Source organism: Lagenorhynchus albirostris, chromosome 18 (assembly GCF_949774975.1).
Source record: "Lagenorhynchus albirostris chromosome 18, mLagAlb1.1, whole genome shotgun sequence".
Taxonomy (NCBI): domain Eukaryota; kingdom Metazoa; phylum Chordata; class Mammalia; order Artiodactyla; family Delphinidae; genus Lagenorhynchus; species Lagenorhynchus albirostris.
The window spans coordinates 15,236,360-15,252,143 of NC_083112.1; the positions used below are offsets into that span (position 1 = coordinate 15,236,360).

At 42.9% G+C, this 15,784-nt stretch overlaps 1 non-coding gene across 1 annotated transcript; it reads right to left on the reverse strand.

Moving 5' to 3' along the window:
- Positions 1-11,076: 11,076 nt before the first annotated feature.
- On the reverse strand, positions 11,077-11,231 carry LOC132509064 (small nucleolar RNA SNORA62/SNORA6 family). The gene has a single exon (XR_009536884.1). It is a non-coding gene; the product is annotated as a small nucleolar RNA SNORA62/SNORA6 family (small nucleolar RNA).
- Between the last annotated feature and the right edge of the window lie 4,553 nt (positions 11,232-15,784).

Sequence of the window (15,784 nt, forward strand, 5' to 3'; positions counted from 1 at the left end):
TTATTCTAAATCCTGCTATGGCTCCTTCATGTTCACATGTTTTGCACATCGGTTGCCCAAATCCAACTGATTCTTTGTGGATTCAGAGATAGTATGTATAACATCCATGGTATATCATAGCAAGAATTTAGGAAAAGTCTCCAATCTCAGAGATTTTTGTTACTTATCCATGCCCTACAGCTGAGTTTTAAAAGGAAAATTTCATGGAAATGACTTGAGAATTCTGAACCATTGATGCACCTTCTTATATGGCCTGATATACCAAAACATTGCTATAAAGGCTTTAAAAATCCTCTTACATTATGCTTGATAGTCTCAGCAGGCAATTAAAAAGCGGTTAAAAATAAAGTTAGCTGACTCATTTTGGTAGTTTAGCTGATGATGATTTTGGCAGCTTCATTTAACAGATAATGTTATCATAGAAAGCAGCACAACTTTAACAATAGAGCAAATTTCTCTAAAACAATTGCAGAAGAGAATTGATACAGTGTATTCTTTGGTTTTCTGTGGCTCTTCTGGGGGGGCAAAATTCTTAAAAATCTAAACCCACTCAAACACCACAGCATGTTTTGTAAGAGATGTCTCCAAGAAACATAACAACTGGAGACAAGTGACTTCCTCATGAAAACAGAATAGTCCTACAACATTAGCACTCTCAAAAAAAAAAAAAGGAAGAAGAAAGAAAACAAAAACATACAGAACAGAAACAAGAAAAAGTATTCTACTTAAACGGAATTGGAATATAATGGCTTCTGGGTCCCAAATTTTTTTTCTAGGTCTGATTTTTTTTTAAGACTATTGAAATACTTATTTAGAAACTAGCTTCTAAATGCTTGATTAACTACCTGTTAAGACAATTGATGAAGGTTAGCTTCAGTAATTTTAAAGCATTCCTTTAGATAAACTACCTTTCAAACTTGAACCATGAACTATTTTTATTTAGGAAGTCATGTGAAGCATAATTCATGATGTTTTTTCCAATCTTCTCAGGTTTAATGCCTTATGTATGAGAGAGAATAAAGTGATTTTGATAGTTAAAAAAAAAGAAATATTTAGGAATAAGGTAGTAGCTTAATTTTAACATTCACTTTTATAATTAAAAAGAATTCATGTCTGTTCATGTAGACAAATTATTTTAACAAGAAACACCACCTGTATTATCAGATTCTGCAGTTATTCCTAGATTAGTTATTCTTGGCAACGGTACTGTAAAACTGTGTCACTGTGTGTGTGTGTGCGCGCGCGCGCGCGCGCGCGCGCGCGCGCACACACACACACGGGAACGTGCAAGCCTGAGGGCGTACACGCCCACGTTCCTGGTGTACACACCAGGATTCTATTAAAAGATCGTAAATGCCACCTTATTTTCACAATCCAATTAAAACATACAACAAATTTAGTCACTGATAAACAAAAATTGATGAGAACCATAGAAACCTCTTAAATTAGGAATCAGGAAGACCTGAAATTAAGAAACAAAAGTTGCTAAAATTACACAGTCAAGGTAAGAATTTGTAATGTAAATGTTACCCCCAAACACTTAAAGGTGTGAAAGTTTTTTTATTAGGAAGGACCTTCATAGCTGCATTTGCTGATCAATTCTTAAACTGGTCATAATGGAAATATTATTTTTAAATGGGTCGTGATGTAGAAATTATTAAGGTGGTCATAATGGATAAAGTACTCTCTCTTGTTTCCCAGAGAGATTCAAAGGCCTTTCTTGAGTTGGACCCAGGTGAGGGGACATCTGTGTTCCTTAGTCCACACTCACTTCTATCTGCTGCCCTGCACCGCGTTCTTCTCTTAGGCAGCTGAGAACGACAGCAGGAGAGGAGAGCTAGGGGAAATTTTTAAATCGTGATATCCTATGCAATTTAAAATCCTAAGTGTGCTGTGATACCCATACATGGCACTCCCACTGGTATCTACCAGTCATCACACTGCTTCCAAGCTCACAACTTTTCCCTTTAAATAGTACCTGTTGCAATCTTAGATTGAAGTTAGTGCATCTAGATTTTGGGGGTTTGAAGAACCTGACTGTTATGGGCTACATTGCATCCACCCCTCCAAATTCATACTTTGAAGCCCCCAGAACTTCAGAATGTGAGTGCGTTTGGAGAAAAGGCCTTTAAAGAGGTGATTGAGTTAAAATGAGGCCATTAGGGTGGTCCCTAATCCCATCTGACTAGTGTCCTTATAAAAAGGGGAAATGTGAACACACAGAGAAACACTAGGGGTGTGTGAGCACACACAGAGGAGAGATGATGTGAGGACATAGCAAAGAAGGAGGCTGCCTGCCAGCCAAGGAGAGAGGCCTCAGGAGAAACCAATCCTGCTGACACCTTAATCTTGGACTTCTAGCCTCCAAAACTATGAGAAAATTAATTTCTGTTGTTTAAGCCAACCGGTCTGTGGTATTTTGTCATGGCAGCCCTAGAAAACTAATCCACTGGCTAAAGGATCAGTTATGTTTTTCCAAAGGTTAGGGTAGATTTTTAACATTCCACTGAGGGACTAAAGGGCCCTAACCCAAAAATGTAGTTAAGCAAATAAAGCACTAACTTGAGAGCAAAGTCTCAACAAAATCCATGCTGCTAATGTATGGTTTATGAACAAGAAGCATGGTCAGCATTAGAGGAAAACATGCATCTAGAACTTACGATGTTCCAAGCATTGTACCATGTAAACTCATTGCATCTTCACAAACCCTGTGGGGGAGGCGCTCTTTGACAGAAGAGGGAATGCGGGCCCGTAGAGGTTGAGCAACTTGAACAAGGTCACCTAGCTAACAAGGATACCTACCCAACAGTTTTCTCCAGAGTCTTTGCTCTTAAACAGTAATCCATGTGGCTTCTTTAGTAAGTAGATCTAATACTTGTTACCCCTCCCTCACCAACCCAACAGAGGGCAGTGAAATGTGGTGAGAGGATCACTAGCCTGGAAGGTTGAAGGACCTAAATTCAGATTCAAACTCTTACTCCTTATTCCTCCAGGCAGTTTCCTTATCTGAATAATGGGAATGATAATACTTACTGCTGTGAGGCTCCACTGAGATATATGAAAGTGCCTGCAGGTGGGATTAGCCCCAGGCATTGCAGACTTGTTTACAAGGTCTGAGATTCCTTTTAAAGATAATTCAGAGGGGCTCTCTGCTGAGTGGCAACCCACCATCCACCATGGCTTTTCTGTTCCATCAAAGGCTTACTTCCACTTCCAGTTAGTCTTACATCTGTAGTGCAAAAGGGCTCAACCATCCCCACACACGCTTGCATTCCTCTCAGCTCACACTACTGTACAGGTCCACTACCCCTTGCCCTCAGTAAACCATCATGTGGACAAGTAAGAATGGCAGGGAAACGAAGGCCTCACTCTCCCTTCCCTACCCTGGAGGTCTTCTCTCCCACCTTCACTAGGCTTCTGGAGAGCCCTTAGAAATACCACATTTAGGAAAAACAGCCTTTGGATGAAAAGCATTTTTGTGTGCGGCTCGTTGAATGGGAAGGCCAGCCTGTTGAATAAGGCGAGGGTAGACCTCTGGTGGTCCCCTCAGGAGCCTACAGGTTGCATGAGGTCCCACCCTCCCACACCCAGCTACCCAAAGTGCATTCAAGCTCCCACCACCACCCCACAACCCCTCCAGGCCCATGTGGCTGAAGGCACCCTAATGCCAGACCAGCCTTTCCAGAGACAAGCCTCAGATGTCGCGATTGGATCCGGTCCACCCAGGTTGTAAATACTGGCCATCCAGATAACCTCTGTGGCTCCCTTGCAGGCCTTCCGCAGCCTGGGCCTTTTGGAATCACAACTGATAATGTGAATTGTCAGTCGGTGGTCACCCCCATCTCTCAGACTTGGTCTCATGCGCATCGTCCATGCCTCTGCCGTCCACCTGTTTGGGCTGATGACAACATTTCATTATTTCCCTTCCTCGTCATAAGGTTAGCCCGGGCCTCTCGATGGGGAGGGAAACACTCTTTGGAGAACCTGCTTTTGAAATCGACACTCCCCACACACGCTTGCATTCCTCTCAGCTCACATTACTGCAGCTGCTCCCATGTCTGGATCTAAACCCTCATCTCGTGCCCCGCGCAGCTGAATTACCTTGCCCAGGGAGCTTTTAACATCTTGGCAGGGACAGAACACAAGCCTACCCCACTGGAGACTAGCTGGGCTGGGCCCTGTATTTGATAGCCATCTCAACATATTCAGAGCCATAGGCATTTTTTCCCCCTCTGCTGCTGGTTTCTTTCCATACTACTAAACTTTGCAAAATAAATGACAAGATGCCGCAGGCTAGGCTAAATTCAGTGCACAATCTCTAGCTGTGCAGCATAGCCAAAGGGACATGCACGGGCTTGCTTTTCCCTCTCATGGAAATAAACAATCCAAGAAGCAGAGCACTCACTTTTTTTTTTAATTTAATTAATTAATTAATTTATTTATTTATTTATTTTTGGCTGCGTTGGGTCTTCGCTGCTGCTCAAGGGCTTTCTCTAGTTGCAGCGAGTGGGGGCTACTCTCCGTTGCGGTGCACGGGCTTCTCTTTGTGGTGGCTTCTCTTGTTGTGGAGCACGGGCTCTAGGCACACGGGCTTCAGTAGTTGCAGCACACAGGCTCAGTAGCTGTAGTTCAAGGGCTACTGAGCGCAGGCTCAGTAGTTGTGGCGCACGGGCTTAGTTGCTCTGTGGCACGTGGGATCTTCCCGGACCAGGGATCGAACCCAGATTCTTAACCACTGCACCACCAGGAAGCCCCAGAGCGCTCACTTTTTTTAGGACCAGATGTTCATTCACCTCATGACGTGGGTTGTCCCTGCCAGTAAAGAGCAGGGAGCCCAGTGGTCCAGACTGACCAGATCAGTGTGGCACCCGACACCCGAGAATGTCATCTAGCTGTTCCCCACGGTATATTCTTGCCACACCTCAAGTGAATGGCCAAAGGGTCCAAGCCCAAACTACCATCTAACTGAAAGTTATTACAATCTAGGATTTTAAAGTTACATATCCTAGACCATCACAAGGCGTAGTAGACCACATGCAGTTGAGTTTTGCCATTTCTTTCCATTTGAGGGATCCCCATACGTAATTGTCCACAGTTGTTATGGGGCATCAGAGAGCCAGCATGAAGTCTTGTGTCCAGAAGTTCACTGATTCCACACATATTACACAACTGTCACGTTAGTTTTTACACAGAAAATGATTCTCTGCAAACTTAGCCAAGATGACTTATTAGCTTTGATCTTCTAATTGAACTGTGTTTCTCTCCCTTGCCATCTTCCTCCATCATTTTCCAATTAACCTGATGGGGCAAAAGGTAAGTTGCCAAAAAACCCGTTTTCACTCTGATAAAAGTGTTTTTTAATAACGTTTAACAGCAATGTTTTAGTGCCCCCTACTGGTATGTGACATTAGTGGTCCATTTGCAAAAAAGGTTCACTTAACCTTTTAGAGAAAAGATAATAAAAGATAACTCAGAAAAGAAAAAAAGAGTCTTTTATGAGCCTTTAAAATTTGTCTAATTTTTATACTATATAAATACTTAAGAGTAATAGATACTCCACCATTTTTATTGTTCATTGTATAGGCATATTTTAACATTAAACATCTTGATTAATTTATATCTTTCACTCTATCCAGTATTTAGTTGGGGTGAAAAAAACTTTATCAGTTTCATTTTGGGAACCGGATCATTTTTATTTAATAAGTAAATATACTCGTTAAGAGAGAATTTCCATTAGATCTTCACACCCTCTCTGAGGCTGCTTATTAGTCTAAAATAGAACCTTTGTTTCACTTCAGAAAAAGGGAGGAAGTAGGCTTTGGGAATGGATCCATCTTTAAAGGAAATTTATGCTTTGGATTTTCATGAACAATGGATAATAATTATGGAGGCAGATTGCTGAATAGCCGTTATGATAAAATACAAAATCCCAGTAAGGAGAAAGGACAAACACTCCATGCCATAAGAGATCAGGAGACGGAAGAACTACTAGACGGGACAGGAAGTAAGGCAAAGAGGTGGGGAGGGTGGGTAAGAGTTGGAACCGGAGTGATGATTAATTAAATGTGGAGAAAGATTTTTGTCCCTGATAAAGCAAGCCCTGTTTTAGATAGTAAAATAATTTTGGAACAACAATTTGCACTTAGAAACCATTTTTTTCCTCATTGTATTTGGGTAGAATGTGCAGCCAACTAGGGCAAAGGGAGCCCATATGGCCTAGAGCTCTCTGTCTACTCCTAGCCAACACTAAAGGGGAGAAAATGTAAGTGGGCGTCCAAGAGCGTTCCACAGCCAACTGGAGCCTGGTCTGTGCTGAAAGGTCCCAAGGGCCCAAGAGGGGAAGATGTGCAGTGATTCGGGGTTTCCACTTCAGTCAGTGATGGGCGAGCCTGTTTTTGAAAGCCAGAGGGAAACTAGAGACAGCTTCATGTCAAATATGGGCCAAGTGAAACCTTTTCACTCATAATCTTGTGCCAGGTTTGAAAGATTAGCCCTGACAGTGAAAACCACTCTCAAAGTATTAGATCCTCACAAAGAGCAAAGCTTCGCAGGAAATTTAAATTTCCCGAAATACTCTCCTCAAGGATTTTCTAAGCTGTTTTCAATCCTTTAGACTTGACCTTCTACTCAGACTTTTTTCCCTTATCCTACTTTCCATTTTAAAATTCATTGGAGGAGCATTTAAGATACATTTGTCATATAACTTTTACTTCTGTCACTTATTTCCACCTCTTGCTTTTAAAATCTGTTAAGTGAGAAGTGAACATTTCATCAAGGCATATACTTAAAATGTCCAAAACCATGGAATGTCTCAGTATGTTCTGCCAAAATCTTAATTCTAGGTATTTTAGCTTCAATTTTAATACCTGCCATTATTAGTCATACTGTAGGGGAAGAAAAGCTGCCTTAACTGACAGTTCTTCTAAAACCAAACCTACCCATTATAATTTCGCAGGAACTAGACAACTTGAAAGCTGTCTCCAGGGCCTATTTCTCATAAGGTCAGAAGCACATTATAAATTTAACTCAGCTTTACATCTCAGCTCACGCTCTAGGGGAAAGGAAGGGACAGGACAAATTTTTATTGTTTTAATAACCAAGCCTATTAAAATACAGATCGTTATTATGAAAGAGCTCATATTCACCTCCATTCCATAGCTAGACTAAAATACCTAGCCCAAAAAAAGAATAAAAACAGACGGTCACCTACAAACACATTATGGCTTATCCAGTCTTGAATGGGGATGTGGGACTTCTTGTTTTGAAATCACAACCCCTGCAGGTAGGTAAAGTTGCAAACCCTGATATAAAAAGCAGTTGCCCTGATTTTCTTTATGCTGAGTTCTTACCACTAACTTAGAGAAAACCTAGGATTGCATAGTTTTTCAACAAGATACTCACTGATGCTTCCTTACACAATGTTTATGAATAAGAACCAACATTTAGTTCCTGCTAATTATGTGTCTCAGGCGCTGTGTTAAGCACTATATTGTACAACATAGCACAACCCTATAGGCTAGGAACTGAGTTTTACAATCGCTGTCAGATGGGGAAACTGAGGCACAGAGGCAGTAAGTAACTGACGCACAGTGGCACATCTGGTCATGGAGCCAGGCTACCCGTGTCAGTGATCTAAGTGTTGTTTGCTGCACGGACACTGGGCCACACTGCCCCGTGGGAGCAAGCGGGGAGTCCGGGGCTCGCGCTGCAGCGAGTGCCTGGGAGGAGGCCTCCCAGCAGCCAAGTGCTGAGCTGTGTCTTTCAGGGATGGTAAGGAGTTTCCCAATCAGAGAAGGGGTGGTGGTGCTCTAAATAGGGAGAAAGCAAATGGAAAGGTACGAAGGGGTAAAGTTTGCCGTTTAATCGGTGCAGGGCTATGGAGGGCTTTTCGGGGGTAGGTAGGGGTGGGGAGAGGCTTTTTAAAAAGAAGATGATCGGGCTTCCCTGGTGGCGCAGTGGTTGAGAGTCCGCCTGCCGTTGCAGGGGACACGGGTTCGTGCCCCGGTCCGGGCAGATCCCACATGCCGCGGAGCGGCTGGGTCCGTGAGCCATGGCCGCTGAGCCTGCACGTCCGGAGCCTGTGCTCCGCAACGGGAGAGGCCACAACAGTGAGAGGCCCGCGTATCGCAAAAAAAAAAAAAAAAAAAGAAAAGAAAAGAAAAAAGAAGATGATCATTATCAACACTGTGTTTTAAAACAAGATCACCCTGGAAAAATTGTGTGATCTATTTTTAGCTCTTTTAATCATGCACATAGAAGCGAATTCAACCCCATTGTTCTTGGGGAAGACAGGAAAGTGATGCTTCAGAAGGTGCAAAGTGCTCCACTATTATCTTCTCATAAGACTATGTTCCGTATATTATGTTTTCATTAGCGGAACACCTCCTCCCCGAATCTGGATTTAGCCCACTCTATGCTTATACATTATAAAATGATCTTACAAATGTGCTGAGCAGATGTTTGCAAGGATGGTGGAACTCAGGGAGAGATCTGGGCGTTTGATCCCTTCTCCACCTGTAACTGGATGGAGAGCGGGAAAGGGGACTGGGCGGCTCAGCATGGATGAGGCTGAGCTCTCTGTCCCTCAAGCGAGGGGAATCAAGAAAACTGACCTGAGCTTGGGGAGATCTTTAGGACAAGAAAGTAGGTTTTCATATATTGGGATAGTTTAAGAAAACCTTGTCATTCTGTTATATTTTCATCAAACATTTATTGAATTTCAACTCTGCCAGCTAGCATGCTAAACCTTGTTCACTGAAAATGAACAAGGCACATTTTGGGAACTTTGGCAACTTTGCTTAAAAAAAAAAAAAGCAACCTCTTAACTCTATTCTTCATGCCACTGATTTGGTAATTATGGGTAAGGCCAAGAAGCGTCCTAAATATTGCTTATTGAAAACCACCACAATAGGTGATGGGTTGGGGGAATGCCCTGACTGTCCAGTGGTCAGGACTCGGGGTTTTCTCTGCTGTGGGCCCAGGGTTCGATCCCTGGTTGGGGAACTAAGATCCCACAAGCTGCATGGTACAGCCAAAAAAAAAAAAAAAAAAAAAAAATGTGGGAATCCCAAAGAATTTAAGAATTAAAAACAAATGATGAGAAAGGGGTACCATGACTCAATTTCTGTCTTAAAAAAAATATGTACCCTGGACATGTCTGTCGGGTAGACAGTGGTTTCCAGACCCAACTTCTCCTCCCAGATGGAACTGACCTGCCTACAGCCCGTAGCTCAGGGAAGCTGCCCTGGACTGGTTGGGGCAGTGTTGACCAGGATTAAATAAAAAGGATCAGAGGTTCTGATCCCAGGGCCAGCCATCCATAGACAGGATCATGAGGTGGCCTAAGAGGATGGTTCTGGCCAATATGGACTATGGTTATTACTAAGCCAGCCAGATGGGCTCCTTCCAAGTTTAAGTATACAGGGTTGAGACAAAGTTGGCTCGTTGGTAGGGAGAGGAGGCCAGGGCAGCAGTAGCAAGAACATGCAGACCATAAGAACCGGGCAGACAGGGGCTTCCCTGGTGGGGCAGTGGTTAAGAATCTGCCTGCCAATGCAGGGAACACGGGTTAGAGCCCTGGTCCAGGAAGATCCCACAGGCCGCGGAGTAACTAAGCCCGTGCGCCACAACTACTGAGCCTGCACTCTACAGCCTGCGAGCCACAACTACTGAGCCCTCATGCCACACCTACTGAAGCCCACATGCCTAGAACCCATGCTCCACAGCAAGAGAAGCCACTGCAATGAGAAGCCCACGCACTGCAACAAAGAGTAGCCCCTGCTCACCACAACTAGAGAAAGTCCACGTGAGGCAACGAAGACCCAATGCAGGAAAGAAAGGAAGGAAGGAAGGAAGGAAGAAGGACCAGGCAGAGGAGCTGGCTCCTAGAAGGGCCTCTGATCCAGGTTAAGTCCATGTGGACTTATCACAAATCCTTTTTCTCTTAAGGGGGTTTGAGTGAGTGAGTCTTTGCTTCTGAAGTAACTAGTGCCTAGAAACCATCCCAGGAGTAGTGTGGAAGATGGATTGGCAGAAAGGCAGATTTTTGGCAACTCTGCATTTGATGAAATATTTTATTGCTCTCCTTTCAAATTATTAGTCCAATTGTTTTACATTAGATGCTGTCACTTGTCATTTTCCTCAGGCATTTTCTTTTCACTTTGTACTCCAGACATGGCTGACATTGTGTTCCTTAAACTTTACATCTAATGGGTCCTCTATAAGTGTTACATCTAGAAAGCATGGTGTGCTTAAAGACAACAGTCTACTCCTCCTAAGCTTTTTGACCAACAGGAAATTCAGGTTTCATAAACATAGTAGAACTCCAGTTTGGAGAATTAAGATGATTAAATGTTTGTAAACACTTAACATTGTTTCTGAATGTTAATTGAAGTCTTTGTTGACTGCCTACCATGTATAGGCTCGATGTTCTGCTCACTCCTTTTTTTTTTTTTTTAGAATCTGTTTATTTTCCATCAACCTATTTCCATTTTAAGAGTTTGTGGAGGAACAGTTTAAGACCACTCAGTGGTTGTTCCTACCCACTCAGTGGCCTGAGCAGTGGGAGCTGCAGACCAGTCTTCAGCGGCAGGCCGAGCACTCCAGTCTCCAGTGGGGAACTGCTGAATAGGCACACAGGGCACCTGCACACCTTTGGACCAGTCCGCCGCCTCAGGCTAAGGAGCAGTGAACTCAGGAGGTGGGGCGGTCCATTCACCCTGAAACTCCTCCTTGGTCACAGCCTTCTCAGCTGCCGCCTGCTCTTCCTTTTCAATCTCTTCAGGATCTCTGTAGAAGCAGAGATCAGGCATGGCCTCCCATGGGTGTTCGCGGGAGATGGTGCCACGCATGCGCAGAACTTCCCGGGCAAGCATCCACCACATCAGGCCCACTGAGTGAGCTCCCTTTTTAGGATCTTACATCAGGATACATCAAGTTAGTCTGAAAACAGAAAGGCCAAGTAATGCCTGAGAGGTCCAGGAGTAAGAAATAATGGAGAAAAGCAGAAGAAAACACAGGCCATTTTTTAAAAGTTTTTTCATCTCTCCTTAAAGCTTTCATGTATTAAAATCATACATTTGTAGCAAGTATTACTATCAAACTCCACTCATTGGGCCAGAGACCCTTGTGATGTTAGTGAAAAACTTGCCCCTCAATGTAGCACACTACCTTACACTTGTGAGTTCAACTCCTTTTTTTTTTAAGTCAATTAAATTTTTATTTGAGGCATTTCACATGCTATGATTCCTTCCACTGCCAATCCTGCAAAGTTTGATTCTTAATCTTCCAGATAGCCCTTTTAAAAAGAACTTTGCTCAAGCCACTGTTGTCGAATCACTTAGTCCACAATTCTTTTAGATGGGTTTCTTTGATCTACACTTAAATGTGGACATACTTCAAAAATTACCCAGCTGTAATCTTTGGAAAGCAGTTTCTTCAAGCAATTTACTTTTTAAAATAAATTTTATTTATTTATTTATTTATTTTTGGCTGTGTTGGGTCTTCGTTGCTGCGTGCAGGCTTTCTCTAGTTGGGGCGAGTGGGGGCTACTCTTCATTGCAGTGCACGGGCTTCTCATTGCGGTGGCTTCTCTTGTTGCGGAGCACGGGCTTTAGGCAGGCGGGCTTCAGTAGTTGTGGCGCATGGGCTTCAGTAGTTGTGGCTTGTGGGCTTTAGAACGCAGGCTCAGTAGTTGTGGCGCACGGGCTTAGTTGCTCCGTGACATATGGGATCTTCCCGGACCAGGGCTCGAACCCGTGTCCCCTGCATTGGCAGGTGGATTCTTTTTTTTTTTCTGTTTATTTATTTTTTTATTTTCTTTAATTTTTTAAAAAAATTTATTTTGTATTTTTTTTTACATCTTTATTGGAGTATAATTGCAGATGGATTCTTAACCACTACACCACCAGGGAAGTCCCAAGCAATTTACTTTAAGGCCCTAGAAGTTAAATTGTAGGGAGTACATTGCTATTTTGGCAAATGATCTAAAATATATTATTCCTTAATCGTTTCTAATACTGAAAAGTCTTGTTACACCAATTTTCACTCATGAGCCTAACAAAAACTGTCTCAGGTCCCATTGGCACCACTGCAATAAAATTACTGCGATGGAAGCATAACCTGTGTCTCCACGTAGCCGCTCTGCTCACGCCTTTTATCGCGTTTACTCCTCACAGCAAACTTGCGGAACAAATATGCTCACACCCATTTTACAGATGAGGGAACTACAACTCAACAATATTGAGTGACTTGCCCAAAGTCTCTCAGATAGGATATGGGGAAGTTAGGGCTATGAATTGAATATAGGTGGTGATTTTCCTGTTACACCTGACTTTTAAGTTAAACTGTTCCATCCACAGCTTTCAAAGGGACAGGCTAGCATGCTAATTAACCTTACTCCACCCATCCTCCACAATCCCTAAATAGACCCAGAAAGGGCACCTAACCCAAAGTGACCAATCCATAGTGTGGTCAGGGGCTGATGATGTGGATTAAGATTAAGACTCTGCCCAAACTGAGACAAATGGATCCATTAGCTTTTATCCTTCTTAAGAATGTAAACTAAGAGACAAAGATATTATTGTGAGCCAGTGGTGGGCCTTTTCACTAAGAGGCTATGATGTTGAGTTGAGAGGCCCCAGTAAATGCAATGTAAGCAAAGAGGAGCAATGATGAAAGCAGCTAGACTTTCCCAGTCTCATCCCTTTGCAAGGTGGATTTAATTTTCCAGCTCTAAAGTCCAAAAGAAGAATATTTGTTGTATCCTTAAACCCCCACCCCCACCCCACCAGACACACACGCATATTACTCTTACTATACCTCTATAGTGAGTAGATACAAATAGGGACATCTAGCTCTCTGCATGTAGTGGACATGAATAGATAATAGATGGGTAAATAGATGAATGATGGATGGATGGATGGATAGACAGACAGACTAATGTAAGAATAGAGTAGAACAGACCAGAAATAGTCTTATTGACAAGTCCAAGAATCTCTTGACATTATGCTGTCTTGAAGAAAAATACATCCACTTTTCTCACAGGACCTTTATGATACTGGAGGCCTTCCAAACTTGCACACAATTAATTTCCAACTCTTACTCATTTGAAGCAATAGAGTCAACATTTCCTTCCTACTCCAACTTTTTAAAAATTGTTAGATGCTGTCTTAGTCCGTTTGGGCTGCTGTAACAGAAATACCATAGACTGAGTACCTTATAAACAACAGAAATTTATTGTCACAGCTCAGGAGGCTGGAAGTCTGAGATCAGGGTGCCTTTTCCACGTCGTAGACTCCTGACTTCTTGCTATTTCCTCACACGGCAGAGAGCAGAGGACAAGCTCTTTTGTGACTCTTTTATGAGAACTAATCCCATTCATGGGGGCTCCACCCTCATGACTTTGTCTAATCCCAATCACTTGCCAAAAGCCCTACCTCCTAACAGCATCCCAGCAGTGTAGGGTTTCAACGTATGAATTTAGGGGGACACTGACATTCAATCCGTAACAGATTGTGTTGCATATGATACATGGTGCCAGACAGTGGACTTGCTACTGGCTGGGGGAGAGTTAGGAACCCGGAAGACCCAAAGGGGCATTAATGAAAGGACGTTTACATTCTAACTTAAAATACGGAGAGACAGGGTCAACCTTTCACCCTATACTTGCCCCCAGCAGGTCCTGGGGACAATTTTGGTCATCAGACCTTGACAGATCCTCAGCTCTAGGAACACCAATTCCATATTTGCTCCTGTAACCAAATCAGCCTCTTGGTCTTCTTTGCCCAAATAAGAGTAGGTCCCTAGGGCTGCTCTGAATAGCTGCACAAGTAGTAGGTTGAGCCACATAACACGGTCACTATTTGACTATTCTTGACCTACGTAAACAGCAGTTCCATGTAGTTCAACCCAATACTTACTGACAGAAATATACTTCCAGTGTTTTTCAACAGGGACAATATTGACATTTGGGGCAGGACTGTCCTGTGTATTACAAGATGTTTAGCATTCCTGGCCTCCAGTCACCAAACACCCGTAGCACCACCCTCCCCTAAGAGTCATGGTGACAACCAAAAAGCAAAAACTGTCTTTCCGACACACATTTTCAGGTATCCTCTGAGTGGGGCAGTAACATTCCATAATGAGTTTATATAGGATTGTAAGTAAATGTCTTGAGATTTTCATATATCACCAGCAAGTAAAAGAGAGAGAGAAGACAGATGGTAAAGTGATTTTCCAAAAGCAGGGGACACAATGTCAGAACCAGAAACCATCAGATTCAGACTGGTTTGCAATTAAACCACCAAAAAGTCAGCCCATGTTTCCAAAATTCATGTATCGATTTGGAGGAGTGTCAAGTGTTCAACCTACATAGTACCTAGCACAAAATAGGCACTCAATAAATGTGTGGGACAATTGGAAGGATACCTAATCTGATTGGGTTCAAATATACTGATCACTGATTAGCACTGTCTTATAGCTAATTGTTTGTGTACCTGTCTCTCACTCAAGACTGAAGCTGCTATAGCCAGGGGTCATAACTGATTTACCTTTCTCTCCCGCAGTGGTTTTGTAAATAGCAGGGAATATCTTGAACATAGTAAAGGTCAAAATCAGTGGAATATGATGAAAGGTATAAGTGGACACACTATCTACTAAAGCGTTGGTCCCCTGGCTCCTGGCTGTCTTTCAGAATCAACTTGGGGAGGGAGGATTGTTAAAACCTCAGAATCCCAAGACTCACCCCAGAGTCTCTGAAATCAGAATCTTAGCAGCATTTGTATTTTTATCAGTCTCCCCAGCTGGCTCCAATATGCCTGCCTGGGGCCAATTTTGAAGACCTGGGTTTACAGAACCAACATCTACAGCAGTGTTTCTCATACTTGCAAGATGACAGAATTTGTTATACAAATGTCCAGGTCCCTGCCTTGGAGACCCTGATCAGAAAGTCTGGGGTGGGTCCTAGGAGTCTGTGTTTTTAATAAGCATCCCAAGTGATTCTTCACTTGATCTTAGCCAAAAGGCCGAGAAGCGATGCCAGGTGATTCTTATAACCAATCAGCATTACTAGTTAAAGGAAGGCCCGCTGAACCTAGTCCCCAGGCTCGAGGCTAGATGCCCACTTGAGGTTTTGTGGTTGGTTGCTATGCAGCATATTATAACAGGAGCTGTTGGAGGATGTGCTTACCAAAAGGTTAAGTAAACTAAGAAAGAGGAAGACTTGGCCTACAAGAAGTAATATAACCAACCTAGGAGAGAGGTATCCTTAAGAAAACGTAACAAGAGACCCCAGGATCTCTTGTTGTGCAGAGGGCAACCAGTCCAGAGCAGGTGAAAAGCTCCCAGGTAAGACTTCTTCAAGAAGGTGAAATTGATGACGCCGATGCATGCAGTATCTTGAGTGGAGAGGAAGCAGCCGCACAACAGGAGATCAGCTCGGTGCTCTGTGACCACCTGGAGGGGTGGGACAGGGAGGGTGGGAGGGAGACGCAGGAGGGAGGAGATATGGGGATGTATGTTTACGTATAGCTGATTCACTTTGTTATAAAGCCGAAACTAACACAACATTGTAAAGCAATTATACTCCAATAAAGATGTTTTTTAAAAAAAAGGGATGTAGATATTTAGAAGGTTTTTATTTAATCTTTCTATTGGAAGTAAAGTACCTATTTTTAATTATTTATTTATTTTATATATATATATATATATATATATATATTTTTTTTTTTTTTTGCGGTACGCGGGCCTCTCACTGTTGTGCCCTCTCCCGTTGCAGACCACAGGC